At 34.7% G+C, this 26005-nt stretch overlaps 2 protein-coding genes across 4 annotated transcripts in view; one reads left to right on the top strand and one right to left on the bottom strand.

Moving 5' to 3' along the window:
* The window catches only part of Nt5dc1 (5'-nucleotidase domain containing 1), a 137328-nt gene that overhangs the window by 57528 nt on the left and 53795 nt on the right, over positions 1 to 26005 (bottom strand). The window lies entirely within an intron of this gene.
* Col10a1 (collagen type X alpha 1 chain) overlaps positions 15410 to 26005 on the top strand; it is a 33504-nt gene continuing 22908 nt past the window's right edge. Inside the window, exon 1 of the mRNA XM_048791706.1 lies at positions 15410 to 16123. The gene's annotated coding sequence lies outside the window, so the exon portion shown is untranslated. The remainder of the gene's footprint in view (positions 16124 to 26005) is intronic.

Here is a 26005-nt window from a genome sequence, read left to right as displayed (position 1 = left end):
GGCAGTTCAGCTGTCAGGAATCCAGAGACCACTACATTTTTGGCAGTTTTGCAGGTCTAAAGTCTTTCCTGTTTGATTTTATTCAAGACCCAATAAAATAAGAAGTTGTGCAAAAGTTTTTTTTCACATTGGGTATTTACCCCATAACCACTGTCATTCTTATTCCTCGACAATTTTAGCTGCTTATAAAAAGAACAATCAATGTGGCCAGAGTGTGTTTGTTGGGTTTTCTCAAATTACCAGAACCATTAACTCCTTTATCCTACCTATAGTCTTCCTCACCTCATATCCCTCACACAAGTCACTATACTAAATCTTCCAACAAAACAATTTACCTCCTCTTTCAAAATAATAACAAGTGGAAATTACTTCCGTCATTGTGTGATAATAATCTCACTTTCAAGGAAAAATACAATATTTCATATCATAAGAAAGAAAAATAGGCAGATGATCTTAAAATACTGTTTTAATTCAGGGAATACTCATTATCCATTGTTGAAAAAAAATGGGGGAATGGAAAAAGAAGAAAATAAACATGTACTGATAAGCTATGTGCCAGGCATGTTATGTATCATATCTCATTTAATATCAACTACCTCTCTGAAAATATTTCTATAACCATGTTATAGCTAAAAAGAGCTGAGATTGATTCAGAGGGAGGAAATAATTTGCCCACATTTAAACAGAGCCCAGGTAGTTTCCATCATATCATTATTTTGTCACTATTTGAAAACTATTAAAAGAAACATATTTATTTCATTGCTCAATTAAATCAGTTTAAATATCTTATAAGGCAAATACATGTATATTGCACAGGATATACCAAAAGAATTCTGTACTTCATTTGAAGTGATATTAATAAGTATTTTGCACTTAACTAAATCACTATTATCTATCATTACTTCGTTTTCCTCTACTTGCTGCATATGAATGGATTTTTGTATTCATTTCTTATTAAGGATACTGTTCTATTAAAATCATTTTCTTCATCCTCAGAACATTTTAACATGGCCAACTATAAATATTTACTCTCCCTTGACAAGCAAGAACCTTTTAAAGGGGAGAAAAACAGTCTACAAAACTGGCTTAAACTTATGAACTTTATTTCACCCACAAGAGCTATAGAGAACCAAGAGTCTCATAAGCACGACTCAGTGTCACTCAACACTCATATTCATTTGTAGGTTCAGTCAGGTTTTCTTCTCTCATACAAAAAGGATCTGAATTATTTGTACCAAATGCTTAGAAAAAACAGATAAAAAATACACATCAAAACCAGAGAAAATACAAAGAAAATGTCAAGACTAGAAAGATATAAAATAAAATAAAATAAAATAAAATAAAAGCATGTAGCAACATTGGGGACTACATGTAACTCAAACTGGGCTGTAAGCTTACTCCATTTACTTAAGCAAGAAAATGGATGATGTTTGTATTTCCTATTGTATCACCACAAAAGGCACAAGATACCCTATTGTTTGTGTGTGTGTGTGTGTGTGTGTGTGTGTGTGTGTGTGATGTTGAGATTAATCAGTAGGTTTGGGTGTTACTGGCCTTGTCCATTCATCATTAAGGTCGGCATCAGTTTTTTTCATAAGCTTCAGCAGCCATTGTTGATTCTTTCCTTTTATTTATTATTTTTAGAGTTAGTCCCCTCATAGCCTCAAAATGGGTCCAATAAGACATTGTATTCTTTCAATAGAATTTTTAAAGTTAAATACATCTTTTACTTGTGTAGTATCTTTATAATTAAAATAATGAATGCACCACTTAAAAGAAATTTAATCATTGATCTCTCAAATTATTATAAGTTCAACATAGTTACACAATACAATAATAAAACACAGTGAAGATGTGATGATGTGCTTCTAGTTATTTTATACAACCAGACTAGAATTCCCACACTGTATTTTTCTAAAATTCTAAAACATGTAAACTTGCTTCAACAGGATCGCTGGCTAACAAATCCTTTAGGATAAGAGTGATTTTCCTATCTCTTCAAGAATAATTTATGTATATTCTTGTACATTTCCAAAGGAGAAAAAGCATCAGTTCTAATGTGTATGACTGAAACAAATCAGAGCATCAAAGATAGGTATGTCTCAATCAGACAGGAATTATAGCATATAATGACCTCATAAAGAAAGCTAATTAGATTTTTATCATCAGACTACCAAATGCTTATTCAAAATCTGCTACTCTTTTTGATTACCTCAGGAATGATTCAAACAATTTAATATCAGTATGTCAATTTAAAAAGGTCTATGCGTAGTAATATTTCAGGAGTGAATGCCAAATATATGATTCTCTGAAGCAAGCATTAATGTCTGATCAGAATAAGAATGTCAGTGCTCCAGCTATGACAGAGTTTTCAGAATTTATCACTGTAATTCAATATTATTAATAAGATGAGGCATATTTTGACATTAATAGTTAATCACACATACTGGGAAAATACTTGTATATTTTTCTGAAATATGTTGCTATCCCTATACTCATAGCAACACTACTTGAAACTAAGTATATACACTTATGATAAATAAATAACAAGTAGGATTCATTTTCTATATATTTAAAATTTTATAAATAATTAAAATTTTGTAACTTCAATCTACCTAAACTATTTTGGGGCCAAGAAGTAATCATTTGTATAACCATAAAAATACAACTTATAAAAACTTTTTTTCTACTGTTTATTGGCTTTATGCTCTCAAACCAATAAAGGGGAAAAAAATTAAAAGAGCACGAAATACACCGTGAAACAGGGAAGTTTTGTTTAAGCCAAGATGATTTTCAGGGCAAACACTCAAACATCTTTGCTGGGAGTTGGAGGCTCTTCTCTGGTCCGTACCAAAGTCAACCAATCTGCAGGTTTTTGTTTGCTTACTGCCATTCTTAGAGGCTCACTTTTTTTTTTTTTTTTTTTCCCCTAGTGATCAGTCAAGAAGTTCTACTATTAGGTGGAAATTGCTCTATGTTTTCAGAAGTGAGATAAAATTTCAGTGAAACTGCTTTCCTCAACACTATGTTTCTTTGCACTAGGTTTGAAAAGCCCATTATTTTTCAGAGAAAAACTTGGGAGAACTTGGTAATTTGTTTTTCAAACATTGGTTTCCCCTAATGAAGACTGCCACCACAACAGCCAACTGGGATAGGTTCATGTTCTGCTTCTTTGCAGTGACCCCTGGCAATGAATGAGCCCAGGATCTGACTCTCCATTCCTTTGTCTGGACATAAACACAGAGATGTGTGGAGAAGTCTGCGGAGTCCTTCTGTCTCCTCCAATGTCAAGAAAGTCTGACTTCAAGTTCAGAAGTTTAGCAGAGCATGCTGGATCTATGATTTTCATTATAAAATGAGGATTTTCAAGCAAATTAACTCTTCACTTTAGATCACATAAAATTTACCCAGGCCTCCTTCCTAACTTCTTACATTAATATGATATAATTCTCCATTCATTCAGGTCTTCTTTTTATTTCCTTTCAATACTGTCTAGTTTCATGTACTTTCAACAGGTTTTTATTAATTTACCCTAGATACTTAATATTTTATAGTCCTCTGCTTCCTCCTCTTAACTTCATACATTTTTTAATAAACTCCTTAATTAGAAAAGCGCAGGGCTTAAATGCAATTTACAGTATTATAAAAAGTAGATGAAATCTTCTATGTGAAGGAGATCACAGGAGAATGTCAAAAGGTTTAGACTTACATTCAATGCAAAAGATATACCTGGATGAGACACTATGTAGGTAACACAGTAGCATATCTAACACACACACACACACACACACACACACACTCACTCACTCTCTCACTCTCTCTCTAAAAGTATACCTGGCAAAAAATAACGAGAATCCTTGATAATGACAATTTAAAGTCACAGAATCAGTTTAAAAAGTTAATCATTAACTTCTACTTCTATTTACATATACAGTACCTTTAATTTAGCAATGTTGTTCATTTAAGTAGAAAATTTATATTGTTAAAGAAGAAGTTCATGAATATATTTTCACTTACTTTACAATGAAACGGATGGAAGCCATTTATAATATTTAGAGTGGTGAGTTTCAAGCACAGAAATAATAAAGTCTAGATCTTACAGTGGTGCCTGCCTTGGGATATATTCTACCCAATTTTTTCCTCAAGTTTATAATGTCCAGAATAAAAACACAGTTAATTGAAAAATATGTAACGGATGATATAAATAGTCACGGGAAATAGCAAAGGAACATGATCTATCAGACTAAACTCTGCGTTGAGAATTTGTTGAAAATGGAAAGTTCATGTAACAAAGGATTTAATTTTATAATCTTATCCATGAACTCAACTCTAAGAGCCACCACTGAATATTTATACTGAAACTAATCCACATATTATAAAAGATCTGCACTATAAATAGGACCTTCAAATTTTAGTTATGGTTCTCCGAACATATTCTAAGTGTATATCTGCCTCAGTATTCAATTCAGTAAGATTAAAAACTGCATTAAACATATTTCTAAAGTTCTTAAGAGCTTTCCAAAATTATACGGGGAAAGAAAGGTGTTTTAAAGAGGATATAAAAGACACAAGCACCTAACAAAACACCAGACTTTACTGTTGTCTTCAGTTCAACACCTAGTTGCCTTATAAAGGTAAACAATCTTTGCTAGTACTTCATTCTTTGATATATTTGTTTGTTTATATAATGCTCTTTTTAATGTCAATATGTTGAATACAAAGATGGAAAATATTGATTATTTTTTAATTAAACTAAAAATATTAGTTGAAGGAAATCTATATCTTATATAAAGAAGTCTCACTATTTTGTCTTTTGTTATTGTTGTTGACAGGGAGAAAAAGGGGTCTTAGGACATTGAACCAAACCAAAAAGGGCAGCCAGTGAAGGCTGGGGTTTCTTACTTTCCTCAAATAATGTGAGTGACTCCTGAGCTGCTACAGTCCTAGCAGCAGTAATGCTTAATATGCTGGTTGGAAGGGGGAGTGCATTCGGTCTGTAGAACACTCTTTTATAGACTTACGTATATGCTCACACGTTTTTAAAACATGTCTTGCCATGTGTTTTTGAAAACTTTATAATACAAATTACACACACACAGAGTTAACTAGTAAATTACCATTTTCAGTAAATGTTTTCTATTTCCTTTCTGAGGAAAATCACAGAAATATCTAATTCTGAATGGTCTACCTGAATGTTCTATCCAAAGTTTTGTGATGTCTTAACTTTTGAATTAAATTATAGTTGTGAGTCCTTCATTATGCCAAATCTTTCTCCTAAAGAGACATTAATTTTCTTCTTTTTTGACTATGGGCATCAACTTTATTTATTTTTTAAATTTTCTTTATTTGTGATAATATACTTCCAAAAAGGAAGTCCCAAGAATACTAAGAAATTAAAAAATAACAAATGCTTGAGAAATTCATTACCATAAGTTAGCAAAAAATAAACTTTATCTTATCTGCCGCAGTCTGGCTGGGCACAAAATAACCAAGCCACCACACCGCCTTGTAGATTCAAACAGCAATTCTTTATTCCCGACTCTCACCCGCACTCTACATGCACCTTCTGGGAAAATTCACTCCCTTCACAGGGCTCTGCGTACCAATTCTCTCAGAACCCCGAGAGAACTCAAGGGGAACTCAAGGAGCAGGCGCCTGAGGCAGCAGGATACGCCCTATTCCCAGCAGGATCCACCCTAAACCTGGAGCCACCCTAATCCCTGAGCAGGGTCACCTTAACCAAAAATGCCATGTCATTCCTACTTGGCTATGGCTCTCAGCACTTATCAAACCACACAGTGAGAGAATTTTCATTCATATGTCTTACAGCTACACTATAATGATGTTTAGTGTAGATCTAAAAGGATTCTAATACATATAATTTTTCTATTATTAAGTAGTTCTTAAGAAAATATCCAAGGTGTGGGAAGAAAAGTACTCTCATACCTTTGGTGGGATTGCAAATTGGTGCAACCACTATGGAAAACAGTATGAAGATTCCTTAGAAAATTTGGAATGGAACCACCATTTGAACCAGTTGTCCCATTCCTTGGTCTACACTCAAAGGACTTAGAAACAACATACTACAGTGACACAGCCACATCCATGTTTATAGCAGCTTAACTCACAATAGCCAAGCTATGGAAACAACCTAGGTATCCTTCAACGGATGAACAGATAAAGAAAATGTGGTATATATATACAATAGAATTTACTCATCCATAAAAAAGAATGAAATTATGGAATTTTCCAGTAAATGGATGGAACTGAAGAATATCATGCTAAGTAAACTGAGCCAGTCCCCAAAAAACAAAGGCCAATGTTCTTTCTGATTTGTAGATGCTAACCCAAAATAAGGGAGGTTGGGGAGGAGAACAATAGAAATCCATTGGACTAAACAAAGGGAAATGAAGGGAAGGAAAGGGGGAGGGGGATAGGAAAGAGTAGAATTAATTGGTTATAACTTTCCTAGCCTTGTATTTGTATACAAGACCAGGATAACTCCCCATCATGTACTACCACAAGAGAGAGAACCTAAATAAAATAAGTTTTACTTTATGTATGTATTTTCTATCAAAATACAATCTACTATACAACTAAAAGTTAAAAAAAATCCGAGGAAAAATGAAAATAAAGCAATGATTCTGTTAATTTCCAAGTTTAAGAAAAAGGAGTGAATAGAAAAGAAAAAGATCTGCTTTAAAAACATTAACTTTTACATATTACCTTGGTTCTTTTTGAAAAAACTGAAGCAAAAACTAAAACTAATAAAGCATTTTAGAATGGGTACAGAATAATAAATCATTTTACTGACATATCTGAGAGATACAGATGATCAGCAAAACGTAGAGATAGACACTACAGAGAAGGAGAAAAAAAGTAGCACAGGTGAGGAGTAAATTCCCTATTGTCACTAAGGCTGTTGTACTTGAATTTCAAAGCTCATTCACTGGAGAGCTCTTACACAATACTGGTTTAATAAGAAAACTGCTTTGATGCTGCACCATAAATACCAAAGAGGTATTTTCTAAAGTTCATGTAATCTGCAAATAAATATCCTTATTTAAGAGAAATTTTAGGCAGAATATGGAGTAGCTGAAAATCAAAATGCAAGTTTGTTTCTGGTCTAGGATGAGGAAAAGATGTAGAGGACAATTACTACTGCCAAAAGTATAACAAATGTCTGATGGAACTACACAATGCACATAGAAGAAACCACAGAAGAACTGTGAACACAAAGGAATGTAAGAGAATTAAATAGGGAGAAGCCATTTTCATACTTTGGACCATATGCTAAGGTTGGAGAAGTGGGACCACTACAGGACAGTTTGCCAGGGAAGAGGAAAATAGACAGACTTTGCATGCATATGCAAAGGAGCCCTCTAGCCTGCAAGTCTTCAAGGAGGTGATTGCCAGTCCAGGGAAGGTTGGGGGCAGATGGCAACTGCAGGAGACAGGTGGGCCATGCTATCTGCTTCCTTAGGCTCTTCATGCTAATGGAGCAAAAGGCTTAAGCAGGGGGAAGAAGTACAGCAAGTATACATAGGCACCAGAAAGGACTAAGTGGGTGAAGGTGAAAGAAAAACTCTTCCTTGGACATAAAACAGCTCCAGACCTAAGATCTCACCTGCTGCTAGTAGAGGGGCAAGAAACTTCTGCCCAATGTTACTTGCAGGTGAAAGGCAGCATTTGGCTGTCAGGAGGAGGAGAGTCAGGAGTGCTGAAAAAATTCCCCAAGATCCAAGTACACAAAGCCTCCCTGAGACTGAGACAGAGCCAGAACAACAGAACAAAGTTCTGCCTCCACCCCAAAAGAACCATAATATAGAGTGCTCAGCAACAGCAGTTTGCTGCCAAGGTGGGGCAAGAGTGTGGAGATACACATCCTGTGGTACAAGTGTGCAAGGACGGCTGAAAGCTGAGGGTGGAACAGTAATACCAGGACAGCATCCCTAGGCACTCACACTAGCAGCCCAGCATTAGAGGAATTTGAAGGCTATGGTCTACTGAAGGTAGAAAAACCAAATCCAGCTAAGCTTCTGATTAGACTAATTCAACTCCAAATACTGATAATAAGCCAAGAGAAGATAAGGCAGCCTATTTCAAAGTATAAATACTATGTTTCTCAGTGTCTAATGCTCACAAAATGTCTTATATTCAAATCAAGAATTATAAGACTGATACATAAAACAATTGAGCAACCCCCACCCCCACCCAAAGCAACTCATTCTTAAAAGAAAAAATAATCAACAGAAGCAGACTCAGAGATGATGAAAATTTTGAGACTACCAGTCAGGAACTCAAAAATAAAAAGAATTAAAGTATTAACAGACCTAGTGAAAAAGATCAACAACAAGAATTAGCATATAAAATTTTTAGTAGAGAAACAGGAAATAGGGAAATACTAAAAATTAAAAAGATAATGAAGATGAAGATTTCTTCATCTGGGCCCATCAGTTTATGAGGTATCTAGGGATATATCACTGAACATGAAGAAAAGTCAAGAGAATTTACCTAACTTAAAACACAAAGAAACAATATTTGGGAAAGGGAAGAAACCATTCAAAAGCTGTAGGGCCTTAACAAATGGTCTAACATGCATGCAATTGGGGTCAAGATAAAAGGAGACAATAGGACAAAAAAAATAATCTGAAGAGATAAAGATCAAGAATTTTCTAGAAAATAATGCAAGATATTAACCAATAAGCCAAGAAGTTCAGAGCAGCCTAAATGAGATAAATACGCCCCATCTCAGCACACTATGGTAAAACTGTTGCAAAGCAATTATGAAGAGAAAATCGTGAAGACAGCTAGAGAAGAAAGTATGTGAGCAACATAGAATAACCGATTTCTTAAAACTAACCCAGAGTGTCAGAATAGTGGCAGCAATAAGATTACTGTGGGACGTGGAGGTGGGAGGACTGATTCCAAAGATGAGAAAATGAGGGAACATTCTGTATCCTGACTGGTGTAGCAAAATATACCAGCATATATATGAATTAGAATTCACTGAACTGTACACAATATATGTATATTTTATTACATGTAAATTATACTTCAGTAAAGAATTTGTAAAGTCTATAAGCCAAATTAATTACTTAATTTTTCAAACAAATAAATAGATAATTCTGCTCATGGAAATGTTCTATATATCTTATAAATGATTATCACGGCCATTAGAAATGGGAATAACCTGACCATTAGAAATGGAGAAGGAAAACAGTTCATTACAAAACATAACTTCTTAGATGTATCTTTAAAACTACAAAAAAATCTCCTTCTATTCTAATATGGCCTATGTAGTGGTTATAGAAAACACTGTTAATAACCTAGGTAGACTGAACTATCTATGCCTTATGTTGACAGCAGGTTGTAAAATCACAAGGTAGAAATGGAGACTAAGTTCTTCAATAGTGACAAAATTTAGATTACTGGTTAAACAAAAGCAAGGACAAATGTAAAAACAAGTCCTAGAAGCTAGAAATAGACCAAATCAAGTCTCTAGATAAAAATTCAAGGTAGCTTAAAAAATCCTCACTGAAAATAGTAAAGGAGAATGCCTGGATTCTCTAGTCTATCTACTTGTCATACAAATTGTTCTTTTTCATTACTTTTATCCTGAAAGAAAGCAAAAATTAGAAATGTTTTGTTCACCTAGCACTGGCAATATGAATTTTATAACTAGTGATGAGAAATACATTTGATAGACATCACTCAAGTTGGTTATTTCATTGAACATGCATACCACATTTTGCCTCGAGAGAGAGAGAAAGAATTAAGGCTAGTAAACAGTCCAATTAAGTATGTCCATAATGTCTGTTAGAGAAAAATTTCAAAGAAGCATAATTGTCCCTACTCTAGCCAGTGGAGTAATTCCCACTTCCCAATCTTGAAAGTGGGCTGGACTTAGTGACTTACTTCCAAAGAACAGAGCAGGGAAAGAGTAACTTTATAGTAGAGAAAACTAGTAAGTGCTGTGTTGGTCATATAACCAAGGTTGTTAGCATTACCAGTGATGTCATATTGACAGTTTGTGTCCCTGCTAGTGTGATGAGGATGGCTCTTCACCCTGCAGAAGTTTTTCCCCAAACTCACAACCCCAGCCCAGTCATGGGAAAAACATCAGACAAACCCAAACAGAGGGACATTTTACAAAACACTTGGCCAGGGTTCCAAGGCTCTCAGGTCATGGGAAAGAAAATGACTGAGAAATTGTCATTGACTAGAAGAGACTAATAAGATGTGATGACTAAATGTAATGTGGTATCCTGGATGAGATCCTGGAACAGAAAAAAAGGAAAAACCAGTGGAATCCAAATGAAGTCTGGAGATTAGTGAAGAGTACTATCCAAAGTTGGTTTCTCAGTTTTGACAAACGTTAACGTTAGAAGAAACTGGGTGAAAAATATACAAAATCTCTCCAGATTGTTTTAATTACTTTTCTGTAAATCTAGGGATCATTCCAAAATGAAAAGTTCATAACAATAACAATTAACAAAACAATGTGTAGGAAAAGAGAGTCCAAGAGGATAGGTTCACCTGTATCTGATTTATATCTGATTTTCCCCCAAAGTGCTGAGCTACTCCTAGCTGGAGGACGACATTCACCCTCCATGGCATTCCTGCTACTTCTGCCCAGCTGGAGCACTCCACCTGAAGGACACTCACTGCCCTAGAGGGGACTGACAGACTGTCTACCCCCTCACACTGCATCCCTAGAATATTCTGCTTCTTTGCCCAAAGATCACATAGCTGGAAGAAACCTTCAATGTTTTCCCACTCCAGATCGGTGCCGATGTTTCGTTTTAGATGGTTAAAGGCCAATGTTACAATTTCTTATTTTTTTTTAATCTCATTTTTCTAAGTTTCAGATTTTGTTGCCCTTAAACAAAATCTGAAAAACTTTGGCATACATTTCAAGTGAACAGTGAGCAACCAGCAACATAGTTAAACAGTTTGTACTCAGACAGGTTGTGGTTTAGACACTAATAGTGTTTTTAATTAATACTTTTAGTACATCATGCTTAACTTATTTCTATAATGGATCACTAGAAATGATAAGTATAAGGACCATAAATTTTGAACTTTAAAAAATTAGGAAAGAACATAAAAATGATTGATTCTATAAGTTCACCCCAAAATAATTGTACCCGTGAACTGCGTTCATCTGATCAAATTTCTTATGTTAAAATAAATCAAGATATTTCAAGCTCTAACAATGATTTTATCCTAATTGGTTAGCCATACGTGCAATGTAAAATTGTGCTAAAAGTACCTGCAAACAGAATCTTAAAAGATTCTAACTTATCATTTAGACACCAAAGAGAAACAAGGAGAAGAGGTGTTCCTAAAGCTCAAATTTCAAGAATTCTAGACATCCAGACATAAAAAAGTTTTTCACTATTTCTGATACCTTAAAATACAGACGAATATTAATAAATACTTTAAAATTTCAAGAAATAAATTTTCTTATATAATTAAACTTTCACCTGCTACATAGAGAAACATAAAAAATTTAAAAGTATAAATTTACTAAGAATAATATTAATTCAATCTTTTAATAATGTAATATTTAATAATACAGTAATAAATTTTTTAAAACTTAAAACCACTTTACTATAAAAAATGAAGAAAAGTATTTTCAACATTTCTATGAATCATGGAACCGACCCTACTCACAGTAGGGTCAACCAGTTCACTATCCTGTTTACAGATTAAAACAAAACAAAGGAAAAAAAAAAGAGTCCAAGATTTATGGATGAAAGTGACAATATTAGGCCAAGAATCAAAACACTAGACTGAGAAATATGTATCAATACACTAGTGGTCCCAAGGTTTTTCTGTACACTAGTTGACCAACATGGCCCCACTGTTCCTAATATGGCAGCAAGTGTGAAGAACTTAAGTGTTCTGGAATAATCCTTAAACCCAAAAGTAGAGTACTAACAGCAAAGTAGAAGAGTACATAGGAAAGAGAATTCAGCCAAGTGGAACGTGGAATAAGCTGCCCTCTTGCTTTTCCATAATGAACTATTAATTGCCCAAGTCTAATCTACTCTTCCCTTCCAGGACCTCCTCAAAAAAGCTAGTTATGAAATCTGATTATCACCATCATAATCATCTTTACTACTACTAATACACAGAATGACTTGTTTTAGGAAATATATTCCAAATTTCTGATAATTAGATGATAAATGACCTTCTAGAATGGTGTTTATTTGTAATTTCTAGTCTTAGACCCCTTGTTCAAAATAATGCTTTTCTAAGCCTGAGAATAATCCACATATTTATTTGATTTTATGACTTACATTCTTCTTAAAATAATAATCTTGGTAAGCAATTAGCAAATAAGCCAAGTGATCACAACATTAAAATATGCAAAACCATAACAGCAGTGACAGTTATATTAACATTTAAATTTATTAATGTATTAAAAAAATCACTTATTAAACACCTACTATAGGGTCAAGTACTGTGCTGGAGAAAAGAAAAAGATGAATGTTCATTACTTCTAAGGATATTTTAGATAAGTAAATCTTTAGAGATAATGGCTCAAAAATGTCCAAAAACTAACCAATAATGTTCAGTGCACATTTACAAAAACCCCACAAATCCCAAGGAAGATAAAGAAAAAAAAAATGACACCAAGGAACATCAAAATAAAAGGGTTAAAACTAAAGACAAAGGGAAATCAGTAGTTTGAGCAAAACAAATTACCCTTTAAAAGCAATGAGACTACAAATGGACATTTTAGCATATATGATGGAAATTAGAGCACAAACAGAAAATAACTAATGACCTAGACTTCTACCTCTAAAGAAAGACAAAATAAAAACATTTTTAAAAAGTAAACACCAAATGTACATAGTATTTTTTTTAAACATTTCAGTTCAGTTTATCAAACTTGGGGGCTATGTAAGGTGATTATTCAACAATGGCCACAGACAGGCATTGCGTCTTCTAAGAAAGCTCTACTCTCCAAGCCACTGAGTACAGATATTATTCATAAACAATTCAAATGAATTTAAAATTAATGGAAGGTAAGACAGTCAAGAAAGAAAGAATATTAATTTCTAAAATATTTGAATTTCATCAAATGAAGTGAGTATAATTAATTGAAATCAAAGTTATATATTTTTCAGTCAGGTACTGAAAAAAATATTGCTTGTTCTTACTTTCATGTGGAAGTTAAAAAGTTGATCTCAAAAAGTAGAGAACAGAATAGGGATCGGCAGAACTTAGGAGGTCTGGGGGTTGAGGACTAGAGGATGGAGAGAGGACAGTCCAAGGGTACATGGGTTCAGTGGATAGAAGGAATAACTTCTCATGATCCACACCACAGTAGAATAACTGTGTTTGACAATTAGTTGAATACTTCAAAACAGGAGAGAGTATTCTGAATGCTCCTAAAAGAAATGATTGATGTCTGAAATGATAGATTACTCTGATTTGATCATCATACATGTATATATGTATTGAAATGTCACACTGTTTCCCATATATATGTACAATTAATTACTAGGTGTCAATTAAAAATAAAAATTATATATTTTGTGGGTTTTTCTATTTGAAATAATTTTACAAATGCTTTTAAAATCAAAGTATATTGCTTTAATGTCTGATGCATGTTGATGCACACTTATAAGTCATTAGCAGTGATCAAATGTGACAAAAAAGATTATTCTAAGGCAACTGAATGCCCTGAGTAGTCTAAGTGTGATCTAATCTTCTCGAAACCAAGTCATTCCTCACACATCCTTTCTAAGTTCCACATCCTAGAATACAACTCTGCACATAGTGGATCCCCCAAACAACTAATAAGCCAAAATTCAGATATCCAAGAAAGGCAAGATACTTCTCCAGATCAATTCACGAAAGAAAGAAAAAAAAATCTAATTTCAAGGTTTGAACCAGTACATTTAAGAATTTTAGTCCTTTCATCTTCAAATAAAAATCACTTCAGGGAACCATTTTTTTTTTTAATTTTTTATTGTTGGCTGTTCAAAACATTACATAGTTCTTGATATATCATATTTCACACTTTGATTCAAGTGGGTTATGAGCTCCCATTTTTACCCCATATACAGATTGCAGAATTACATCAGTTACACATCCATTGATTTACATATTGCCATACTAGTGTCTGTTGTGTTCTGCTGCCTTTCCTATCCTCTACTATCCCCCCTCCCCTCCCCTCCCCTCCCCTCTTCTCTCTCTGCCCCCTCTACTGACATTCATTTGTCCCCCTTGTATTATTTTTCCCTTTCCCCTCACTTCCTCTTGTATGTACTTTTGTATAACCCTGAGGGTCTCCTTCCATTTCCATGCAATTTCCCTTCTCTCTCCCTTTCCCTCCCACCTCTCATCCCTGTTTAATGTTAATCTTCTTCTCATGCTCTTCGTCCCTACTCTGTTCTTAGTTACTCTCCTTATATCAAAGAAGACATTTGGCATTTGTTTTTTAGGGATTGGCTAGCTTCACTTAGCATAATCTGCTCTAATGCCATCCATTTCCCTGTAAATTCTATGATTTTGTCATTTTTTAATGCAGAGTAATACTCCATTGTGTATAAATGCCACATTTTTTTTATCCATTCATCTATTGAAGGGCATCTAGGTTGGTTCCACAGTCTTGCTATTGTGAATTGTGCTGCTATGAACATCGATGTAGCAGTGTCCCTGTAGCATGCTCTTTTTAGGTCTTTAGGGAATAGACCGAGAAGGGGAATAGCTGGGTCAAATGGTGGCTCCATTCCCAGCTTTCCAAGAAATCTCCATACTGCTTTCCAAATTGGCTGCACCAATTTGCAGTCCCACCAGCAATGTACAAGTGTACCCTTTTCCCCACATCCTCGCCAGCACTTGTTGTTGTTTGACTTCATAATGGCTGCCAATCTAACTGGAGTGAGATGGTATCTTAGGGTGGTTTTGATTTGCATTTCTCTGACTGCTAGAGATGGTGAGCATTTTTTCATGTACTTGTTGATTGATTGTATGTCCTCAGGGAACCATTTTTATCTTTTATATAATTTAAGTAACTACTAGATTAAAAAAAAAAAACGAAAAAAGTTCCCTTTGAAAATTTACTAGAAATTTCCCATGGATTTAGAATGCAAGTGAACTACCCTCCAAAAGAGTGTTTTCTATTTAGCATAATACCAGGTAGAAAAGGGCACCAGGGTGGCATGAGCTCCAGGGACCATAAAGAAAGCAAAGGCTACAGCTTAGCACAGAGACACAGCAACCTGAGAAGTTAACTATTCACAAGATGTCAAGGACCTCTGTCAGGATGGTGAAAAACAATCTCCAACTTTTAGGACATTCTCTAATGCATGGCACATTTTGACTTGAATGGGCAGAAATAAATGAATAGTCATGTATGTGTAAACTGCCAAATAATGAGGAAAAGGCATGTGAGGAAAAAAAATGAATAAGATTCTTGATTTGATAAGAAGTGTCTTTTTCTTCTTTACATAAAAATGTTGTATGTCTGTGCTTTGATAAGAATAGAGCTATTAATTTTTAAAGGAGTTATATAGAATAAAAATCAATACAGCTACAAAAAAGTCATATATGTTCTAAAAAAACATTGCTGATCACAGAGCAAGGGCATAAGGAGACAATCTTCTGTGGGAACTCCCTAATACTGCTGGTTAGTAGGGAGACATGATGCACAGTTAGATCTAATAATTAAAACTACTGAAGAATGTGTTTTTGAACCATCCCAATGCAAGTGTTCATGCCAAGGTGTCATTCCATTCTTGCATTAACACATGGGATCAAATAAGTGAAATTCCCCAATCCCCATCCGTGTCTCAAAAAAAGTCACTGACTGCTGGAAAACAACAGAAATTTATTCTCTCCTGGAAATGAATCAGAAGGCAGACCATCATTCGGTAGCCAGCATATGATTCAGCAGAGCTTTGTATAAAAAGTATAAAGTTCAAAAACAACCCAAAAGGGCTCTTGGAAGTAGAGGACGGTCTCACCCTTCCTGGAATTGCAACCGAGAGCATCCATGAACTTCTGACTGTGTGTTACAGAAGAGCACACCAGCATGACAGAGTTGTGACTTTTACAGAGCAGCCAACAGCAAGCACTTAGGGATTCTCAGCAAATACAGGTAGGAGAAATGCAAATGTGCAACAATAGGTTTATATGTCCAAAAATGTGCATAGATGAAAAAGAGGGCATGAGCACTAGCTGTGACTATTTAAACAACTTCTCAGAAAGGATAAGATGTATTTAGAGAAACTAGCATACTTTTTTCCATGTCTCATAGGATTGCTAGGTTTGTATAGTCTTATCTTCACTAAGCAATGCTTAAATAAAAAGCAAATCATTTACAAACTACTTTTTTTTTCTTCTGGATTTGAAGAGAAGTGGAGTCGGTCAATTAAACAGGAAAGCATCCAAGTAGATGCACACAACAATAAAGGTATTGTTTGAAGTGTCCTGTCTTTAACAAGGTATTACTCTAATATTATCATATCAGCCCTCATTTTTAGAATAAACATATCCCTATAAGAGAGAATAGATATTGTTAGCTGCAGAGTTATTAGGTAATAAAAAGCACAGTAGAGTAATTTGAACTCCTTGTAGCTACTGAAAATAGAAAAGTTCTTACAAAATCAGAGGAATTGTCTTCTTTTGGGAGCTCAAACTGCCAACATTTTATCTTTAAAAGAGAGGATGGGAAGACAAGACTGGAAAGAGAAGTACAAAAATATTTAATTGAAAAATATGCTTCTTATTTTCCTGCACGTTCTTGTAACCCATGTAAGGCATTTAGTCTTTTTACTTTAATTTAACTAACAGTGTCTAAAAAAGTCTTAAGGGGTTTGGAAGGAGTCTCAATAGGTAGGTCAGATCAGCTATAGGTCTAATTATCAGTTTATGATTTACTCCTTAAAGTCTCTGGGAACCAATGTGCCCTTTGTCTTCCACCTACATCCAAAGCTTCAACATACTAATTTAGTTAAACTCTTTCTATTTCATTTTGTTTAAAAAATAGATCCAAATTCTGGGAGGGCAGGGAGGTAGCCTCCCCTGTGGTTTCATGTGCTTTTTTGTTATGGTCTACTGAAAATGAATAACTTTAAAAAAAATTCAGTTTTACATACACTTGATCTCCCATTGGACTCAAATCCCTTCAACAATGCATCTTAATATTTTTTGAATTTAAAAAACAATTTAGTTTTAAGACTTGAACACTGGTTTTTGGCAGACAGCTTTTCAACATAGTTTCAGCTCTTTGAACCTGTCCTCACAGTTCTTTTCCCACTGCCTGAGCTTCCAAGATAGCAGCAGCCAAAGGATTAGAATGTGTGGAAGCCCAGAGAAGTTATTTGACCAGAGTTCCTCTGAACAATTGGCCCCACACATTCTGAAATTTTTAATAGACACTTGGAGCATGATAATGCTCAAGAAATATGGGGGTGAAATCCTTAGTATGAGACCAAATTAATCAAGAAAACTTGAGGTAGAGGGAAAAGCAACAAATACCTGAGAAACATATAAGTAAAGATTACTTTTGTTTTGCTTTCACATTCTCGCCCCCAAATAATCCAGGAAATTTTAGTCCAACACCTAGTGCCTTGATCCTCTACTTGGTAGAAGGAAAGCAGTGCTGTGCAGTGAGTAGCATTAGGCCATAACAACAACAACAAAAACCCAGCAGAATGCAAGGATGAAGGAAGGACTCAGCAGGCCTTCCTGCCAGGAGTGACTGTCCTGCTCCAGGAAACTCACACAGACTGCAGCCCCAGAAGGAGAGATGGGCCATGGGGAAGGGGTGGGGAGAGGACTTATAGCATAAAGTCATTGTCACCCTATGTCTACCTTCTTTAGATAACAGATAGCTCTATTTTTACTCCAAAATGCAATTCTTATTCAAGATATAGTGAAATTTACAAACCTATGAAATGAATATTATCTCTACATGACCAGACACATCTTTCTGGTTAATTAAATTCCATTAATGCTAGAAGGCTTCCGGTGCCCTCTTTTGTCCATCCCCAGTTAGCACACACAGTCCCAGTCCCTTCCTTTGTCCTGTCTTTCCTAAAATACATTCCTTTCTACTTTGTACTATACATGGCATGGTAATCCTTCAATTGCTAATTAAAAGCATAGATTATTAACAAATCTTTCTAATCTGAAAGTTCCTACATAGTATTAAAAATAAAGAACAACAAAACACAACTAGTTGAATGAGATCTATAAACTTAAAAACATTGAAAACAAAAACTCATTAGCAGAAAATTAGAAAAGTAGGGATAAAGGGAAAACTATGGGAAAGGAAGAGTTAAAAACAAAAAAACAAGAGTCAAATAGAAAATATTTCTCTTCCCCCTGCCCAAAATGATGGGGAGTAGGATGCCAGTGACATTTTTTTCAAAGAAAATGAATATTAACATAACTTTAAGATTTTTAAGCAACTGCATCATTTGGAAAATAGATGGGTCAGTATCATGATATTTTGTTAGAGGAGATAAAGGCTACTATTGAACTTGATTGAGGTTAATGTGATTTTTTTTTTCTAGCCCATTCCTAACCCCAGTTTCCTTCAGGTAACTGTTTATATTAGTTTATTGTATATTCTTCCAGTGTTTCTTATAGAAATACTTACTTATCCACCCTCACTTTATATAAAAGATGGCATAAAATGTATACAGCCCTGTATGTAGTCTTTTTTTTTTTTTAAGGAGAATCAGATTATTTGTATGTGGATACACAGTAGTTTATTGGACCAGTGTCTTTGTAGCATCTGTATTCAAGTGGAATTCAAAGTGATAGAAGAAGATAATATGTAGTCTATTCATTTAAAGTTTAATTTGGGTATGTGCCTTGCTTCTCATCTTTTGCTTTAAGAACTAGTTGTAAAGGACAACTTCATTATATGTCACTACACTGATAAGGAGAATACAGATAGGTAAATACATCTGTAGTTTCTGATTGATTCAAAATCAATTGTTTGTATGTAAATTGTTTGTGTTAGCCTTTCAAAGGAAGTGTTCAAACTTATTAACCTGAATTAGGTGTTATATCACTTATTCTTAAAATACGGTTTTAGAAAAATGATGACTGACAATGGTCTTTTAGGGCACCTAGAAAGTGGCCACTGAATTCCAGAGAGGCATTTGTGTTAGTGACAAGAACCAAAAACTAAACACCACTACTATAAAGTGACAAGTGAACTGAATAGTAAGATTATCTTTCCCAGATTATGCCAGATGTTTGGGAGTGACCTGGAGAATTCTGGAAACTGCATAATGTATCCACTACCATGACTGTTGTGTTTTCTATCAACGCCCATAAGCTCTAAAGCCATACAAACTACTTGCACTCTTACTAACCTAAATAGAGAAATATTCCAGTGCTATATCATATTTAGTTGGCTACATATACAAATCTGTATATGTCATGTCAAAACCAAGATCTATTCTATTATACTGGCCCCATTCCAAATTAGCCCAGGGAATAAAAACAAAACAGAAAAAACAAAGCAGCTGTTCAGGGATGTGGTTATTTTTGAAAAATATTGAATGCTGTCATTTATTTTAATCTCATTCAAGAAAAATGGTTTTATTCTCAAAACCATTTATTATTTTTCCTCATCTACAAGACATTATGGTCAAACTAAGGAATGTAACATGCTAGCTCTGTGAAGAGAAGTATCTCCTAATTATTAATCCTGAGGCAAAAACAAGGCAAACATTGCTTTATTTTTAGGTTGATGCGTAAAATAAAAGGAGAACAAATAAGGAATTATTTAATTCCGTCATCAAAAAACACCCACATATTTCTCAGGGAGAACATATTTCTCCCTTTCATAATTAAATGAACCTGTAAATTTACTGAATAAACATCATGAATAGTGTACCTTCAAACTGTTTTAACACTACCTCACTGTTCTAGCATTTTTTTTTTTTTTACAAAAGCAAAAACCAAGTTTTGTGTGTTTTTCTAATCAACGTTTTGCTGCAAGACTTAAAATAAGGCTAACATAAAAATTCAAAAACAAAAATGATCACCTGTAGATCAAGTATGTGTTTGGTGAATCTGTTGCCCCAGTTCAGGGAGGAAAAAAAAAAAAAAGTAATAACCATGTCTCCTCATAACAGGAAACTACATTCCCATGTTCAGTAATACAGGTATACAAGGTACAGGAATGGAAATAGATCAAGGTTCACTGATGCCATCTTTTAGTTTGGCCCAAAATACCACTTCAGATATTTCTCTGTTTTGTTAAGATATTAAATGAATTTACCAACTGTATTTAAATTTCACACATTTTAATTAAGTGTTAACACTGATACCAATTAACTCAAAACTAAAATCAATAGACAATTATATTACTGCTGTTCTGATTTGAAAGCCATGTTTTAACATCTTCTTGGTCAATCACTTCACCTAGCATTTCACCAAAATAAGCCTAGAAATACAAATATATCACTTTACACTGAAAATGGTAGGAAAATTTTTTGTTATATAGTAAGACCTATTTTTCCCTCTAAGGCTTATTTTGCCAAACTGCATTTCTCTCTCTTTATGCATGTGTATGTATGTACACACACATACACACACACACACACACACACACACACACCCCTTCCCAACCCCACCCCAGAAAAAGTAAGAAAACAATTCTTTCAAGGTCAAAACTTTAGTTCAACAAGACTTATAGTCCCACATTGTATAAAACATAGAAATAGAAATTACTAAAACAATAAGAAATTTCTTAGGTTGAACCATATGCAACTGTCAATATTTGACTGTTTTGACATACAATAATGGCAATTTCTCATGATATGACATAATATATTCCTGAATTCTGAAAAACTGAGGCACCTAAATATGAACAAGACTTGATTCAAGGGGACTTAAAAATTGGAACAAAATGTTTACAGCTTAAACTTTAAATGAAAAAAAAAAATCCCTGAATATTATCTTTTTCTATCAGTTTGAATTCCAGTTGCAAAGACTCTAAAAACACTACATTTAAAAATAAAGTTAAATGCACTCATTTGACAACTGATATTAGGTTTCTAATAAACCTAAATTCACCCTTGAGGTGTCTGTGAAACTTTTAAAGCTGATGTTTGCATATATTGTGTGCAAGAATATGATTTTAAAATATACCAAATTTTTACAAATTCTTAATTCTAATTAACTCTAGTACTTAAAAATTATTTATGTGTATATTTGAATGTATATATGCATAAGCATATATTCACATTTGTAACATATTTTTATAAGTAAAACATATTTGGTTAATTGTTATACATTATGCTATTTCAAGTGATTAAGATTTTACTTGTTTTCCAAAAGCAATGTAGTTCAGCCATCTAGTGGTAAAGTATAAAGCAATACTTTCTCTGCATTTTATTACACTATTAAAAACAACATAACAGTCTGGAGGAGAAATATAAGTTGTTTAAATTTACTGTTTCTTTCCTTTGGAGAGCTCACAAAGCCCAATCAATAACTCAGGAGCATTTTCTTACTGGATCTTTAACTGTTTAAAAATTAACATGGCCAAGTATTAATTTTTAACTTAATTTATTTTTATTATATTTTAATGAAACATGTAATTATAAAACATCCTACCAAAAATTCAATTACCCTGACAAATAAGTAGATTCAGCCCTACCTACACTTGCCAACACAAGTCGTAAGCCTGCCGGGTATGTGGTCTGGTTGGAATGGGGCTTGATATATAAAAGGCACCAAGCAATGTAGAAGGCAGTACCATAGGTGCTGTGAGAGCAGAGGCAAAGGAATGCTGAAACCTGACTACAGCTTCTTGGAGATGTTTTCTGGGTTAAACTGTAGAAGATTAAAGGATTCACCATAGGGACAGTGAGGTATTCAGACATAATGATCTATGTATACAAAGATAAAGTAAAAAGAACATGGCACATTAAGAGACTTTCAAGTAATCTGCCATGGTTACAACAAATTCTACATATGGAAACATGGAGAAACGGCCACAGAAGGGTAGGGAATCTATGTTGTTTAGGGCAAGCATGACATTAGCCTCTTCCCACCTTCTATGCTGTGTGTCCTCTCTCAAGTCTTCATGTCTGTTTGTGCATAGGATCATCATCTCCACGCCAGATCCCTCTTTGGAACTCCAAGCCCACCCAGTCAAACAAACAACTGAGGTCCAGCAGATACTTCTAACCCACATATCTAAAGACAGAATCATCATCTTTGAAAATTTGACTCATTTTCTTCTCCTCTGTATCTTAATGACTAGAGATATAAACCTTCAAATAAGCAAGCTGAAAACCTCAAAGTCATTCCTTTATTTCTACTCCCCTAATTAGAAAGTAGGATCCTGTACAGCCTATCTCCTTACTACATCTTGTAAACTCCTACCTTCTCTATCTCCTCTGGGACTCCTGAGTTTAGCCACATATCTTTATCACCTTTTATCAGGAAGATTCTAATAGTCTCCCAACTCCTAACCTTTATCTAATGCATTTCCAATATGACACTGGAAATAAGGGACTAGAGAAGATGCAAGTGATCCTAGGTAGAGACCACGTATGGGACAAAGTCCCATGTATGTGGCAAATGAGGTTATGACAATTGTGAGCTGGGTGTGGTGGCACACACCTGTAATCCCAGAGGCTGAAGCAAGAGGATCCCAAGTTCAAGGCCAGCCTGGGGAACTTAGTGACACCCTGACTCAATAAATAAATAAAGTAAAATAAAAAGAGTTGGGACTGTAGCTCAGTGGTAGAGCATTCCTGGCTTCAATTCCCAACACCGAAAAAACAGAAACAAAAACCGAATGTGCTTGAGAATGTAAGTAGTTTCTGTAGTACAAAGAAGAGGACCAAATATAGAACCTTTAGCAATCTCAATATTCATTAGATGAGCAAATTAATTCAGGAAACCAGGGAAAACCAGGGAGGAGAGGGGTAGTAAGAAATCCAAGAGAGGAAAGGATTTTGAGAAAGGGTGATTCACAAAGTGCAACATATGAAGAATGGCAATGGCAATGTGGCTAATGAAAGAAGTTTGCTGGATGCAGCAATCTGAAGTTTCTGGTTGACCTTATCAAAAACAGGATGGTGAACCAGGCACAGTGACATATGCCTGTATGTCCCAACAACTAAGGAGCCTGAGGCAGGAAGATTCCAAGTTTGGGGCCAGCCTGAGCAAGGCTCTAAGCAACTTAATGAGACCCTGTCTCAAAATAAACAATAAAAAGGGCTGGGAATGTGACTCAGTAGTTAAGCGCTCCTGGGTTCCATTTCCGGAACCAAAAAACAAAACAACAAAACCAGAATGATGGTATATTAGAATTGTAAAAATAATAATAATAATAAAACCAACAACAACAAAAAAGAAAAATGAAAAAAACAAGGAAACAGAAAAATATTGGATAATCTAAGGAAGCAGTACTGCTGTGAAGGGAGGGAGGGAGGGAGGAAAGAGAGGGAACTGTAAGTGGTAGGAGGGATCTCTTTTTGTTTTATAGCATGCAAAGACTCGAAGATGTTAAGGAGCTCCAATAAGGATGTGCTGAAGATGGGAGAGAGAATCAAAGTCATGTGAGGCAGAGGGGGATGAATCCTGTACACAGCAGTAAGACTACCTTGGAGAAAGAGCAGGAGAGCTCACTCTCTGACATAGTGGTATGGGTAATCACCATGCCAGATGACTTTAAAGGTAGAGGGGAGAGGAGACAAAAAAAGTTATGTAATGTGTTTTCCTCATTTTTGAAACGACGCAAAGGGCATACTCATGGTGAAGAAGCAGAGGCAGCATGAAAGGGATGGATGTCAAGTGGTAAAAGAAGCCAGTCAACTGCAGCTGCCACACTGAGTTAAAATGTTCATCATCATTAGATGAAGAAAAACCAACCAGTTACCACCTCTATCTTCCAATCATCTACTCTCATTTCGAATTCTGAACCTTGAAACTCGTTTGTCACGTACATTTCAGAAGTCAATTATACTGAAATGACAATGAAAATGAAGATACTGCCTCCTTTTAAAGGAGATTATGAAATACAAGCTTCATTCTCTCTCCTCCAAAATTTCCATTTCTCCTTGTCCTTTGGAGGGAAGAGCACACCAGAATCAACCAGGTCACTGTAATCCTGGCATCTTAGTCAAGAGCACTCAGTAAAATAAAATAGTTGTTTTCAATGAAGTTGGCATCAATTACTGCCCGAATAACGTGTCCTCACAAAGCTTTTAGAAGCCAAAATAAATATGATAGCGTTCCAGAAACAAAAGAATATTTAATGAAGCAAAACTATCAGCTTAAAAATGTCTCAATAATCAAGAAAAGAGTTATTATCCACAGGCTATAGTGAAGTATTTTGTTGTTGCTATTTTTTAAAAATGTTTTTTAGTTGTAGATGGACAAAATACCTTTATTTTATTTTTTAATTTTTATATGGTGCTGAGGATTGAATCCAGTGCCTCACATGTGCCAGGCAAGCACTTTACCACTAAGCCACACCCCTAGCCCCTGTTGTTGCTATTTTTTAAACTGAAAGTTTGTTTGCTGTGGTAGTCTAAGCTGGTTTTCATTTTAGACAAATTAAAATGAATAGTCTTATTTATATTACAAATATGATGTAAGGATATAAATCAAGAATTTCTAACACACTATCCATAAATCTAACCCTAAATTTAACAATCTAACATCATATTTTTCAATATTTACATGTATTGTTTTCTCTAAACAACTATGAATTTTTAAATATACCACAGACCATATATAGATTACTTAAGTATATATAACCTGATATTAACAAACTTAAATAAGGAATAGCAGGTAAGTGCTCAATATATTTCAAGTGAGTAAATAAATGAATGAAGGCAATAAAATGTGGGTCTTTTAACCATACAATCAGTTACAAGATATAAATCAGAAGCAGTGTAACAAAGAATTTTTCCTTCTTCAAAATTTATTTTGAAAAAAATTACCCAAGAAAAACATGCATTGTCAAAAGGTATCTGCACATATGAATGTGAGCCAAGAAGCTGATGATCAACAGGCTCACACAGTGTCCTTAAAGATGCAAGAGTGGGTGGTCAGCATACAAGTAGATGGTGCAGACACAAAAGCTGGCCTAGATGACTGCCCAAAGGAAAAAGAGAAGCAAGCTAGTGAAACAAATTGCAATTAGGAGCTGCAAATTCAAATCCCTGGGCAAACTCACAAAGATATATAAGTCTGGAGATGTCAAGATTTCAATCGATGAGATACCATTTTTAAATGTTATAGTCTTCAAATGTCATCTTATTTACTCATTTACCAAAGTCCTAAAAATCACATAACATGAAATGTTTCTACTCATTAAAATTTAAATGTCAATCGCAGTATCTAAATCAACTTATATAATGATTAAATGTGAATGCTGTATATATGACATATAATTTTGGTAGTATTCCCAAATTCACATTTGATTATCACAAGATAAATAATACTACAAGACTCTCCAGCTTCCCAACTTTGATATTCTATTAAATCATAATATCTGACAAAAAACAATAGCGAATAATCTCAGATAAAAATAAACTTACCATGTACTGCCAGATTAATGCCTCAATCTCTAAAAGCAAAAGTACATAAAAGTCACTCTCATCCAGCTACTCTCCATTTCCACTAACCCATCTAATCTAAGACATCATTTTCTTATCCTGACCATTGACTCCCTCATTATGTTCTCCATAATGCAGTCTGGAGTTAACTTTTTTGAAACACTCATCTAATTAGGTCACTCTTCTACAAAACTCCTTCAAGTTTTGGCTTCTTGTTGCCTTTGTAAAAGATCTGCCTCTATGACAGGGCCAATAAAACTACACAATCCAGCTCTTATACTCTTAAGTCTCAATGCACACAGTCCACATCTGCTGCCCCCCATAGCTTGGAGGCAAGCATCAAAGGGAGATAATACATAGAATAATGCCATACCAAATGCCAACACATGCAACTATATCTACCTGTGTGTGTGTTGGGGGGGGGGGGG

Source organism: Marmota marmota, unplaced genomic scaffold (genome assembly GCF_001458135.2).
Source record: "Marmota marmota marmota unplaced genomic scaffold, marMar, whole genome shotgun sequence".
In the NCBI taxonomy this organism is placed as follows: Eukaryota; Metazoa; Chordata; class Mammalia; order Rodentia; family Sciuridae; genus Marmota; species Marmota marmota.
Note: the sequence above shows the minus strand (reverse complement) of the source record. Positions and strands in the feature narration are given on the sequence as shown.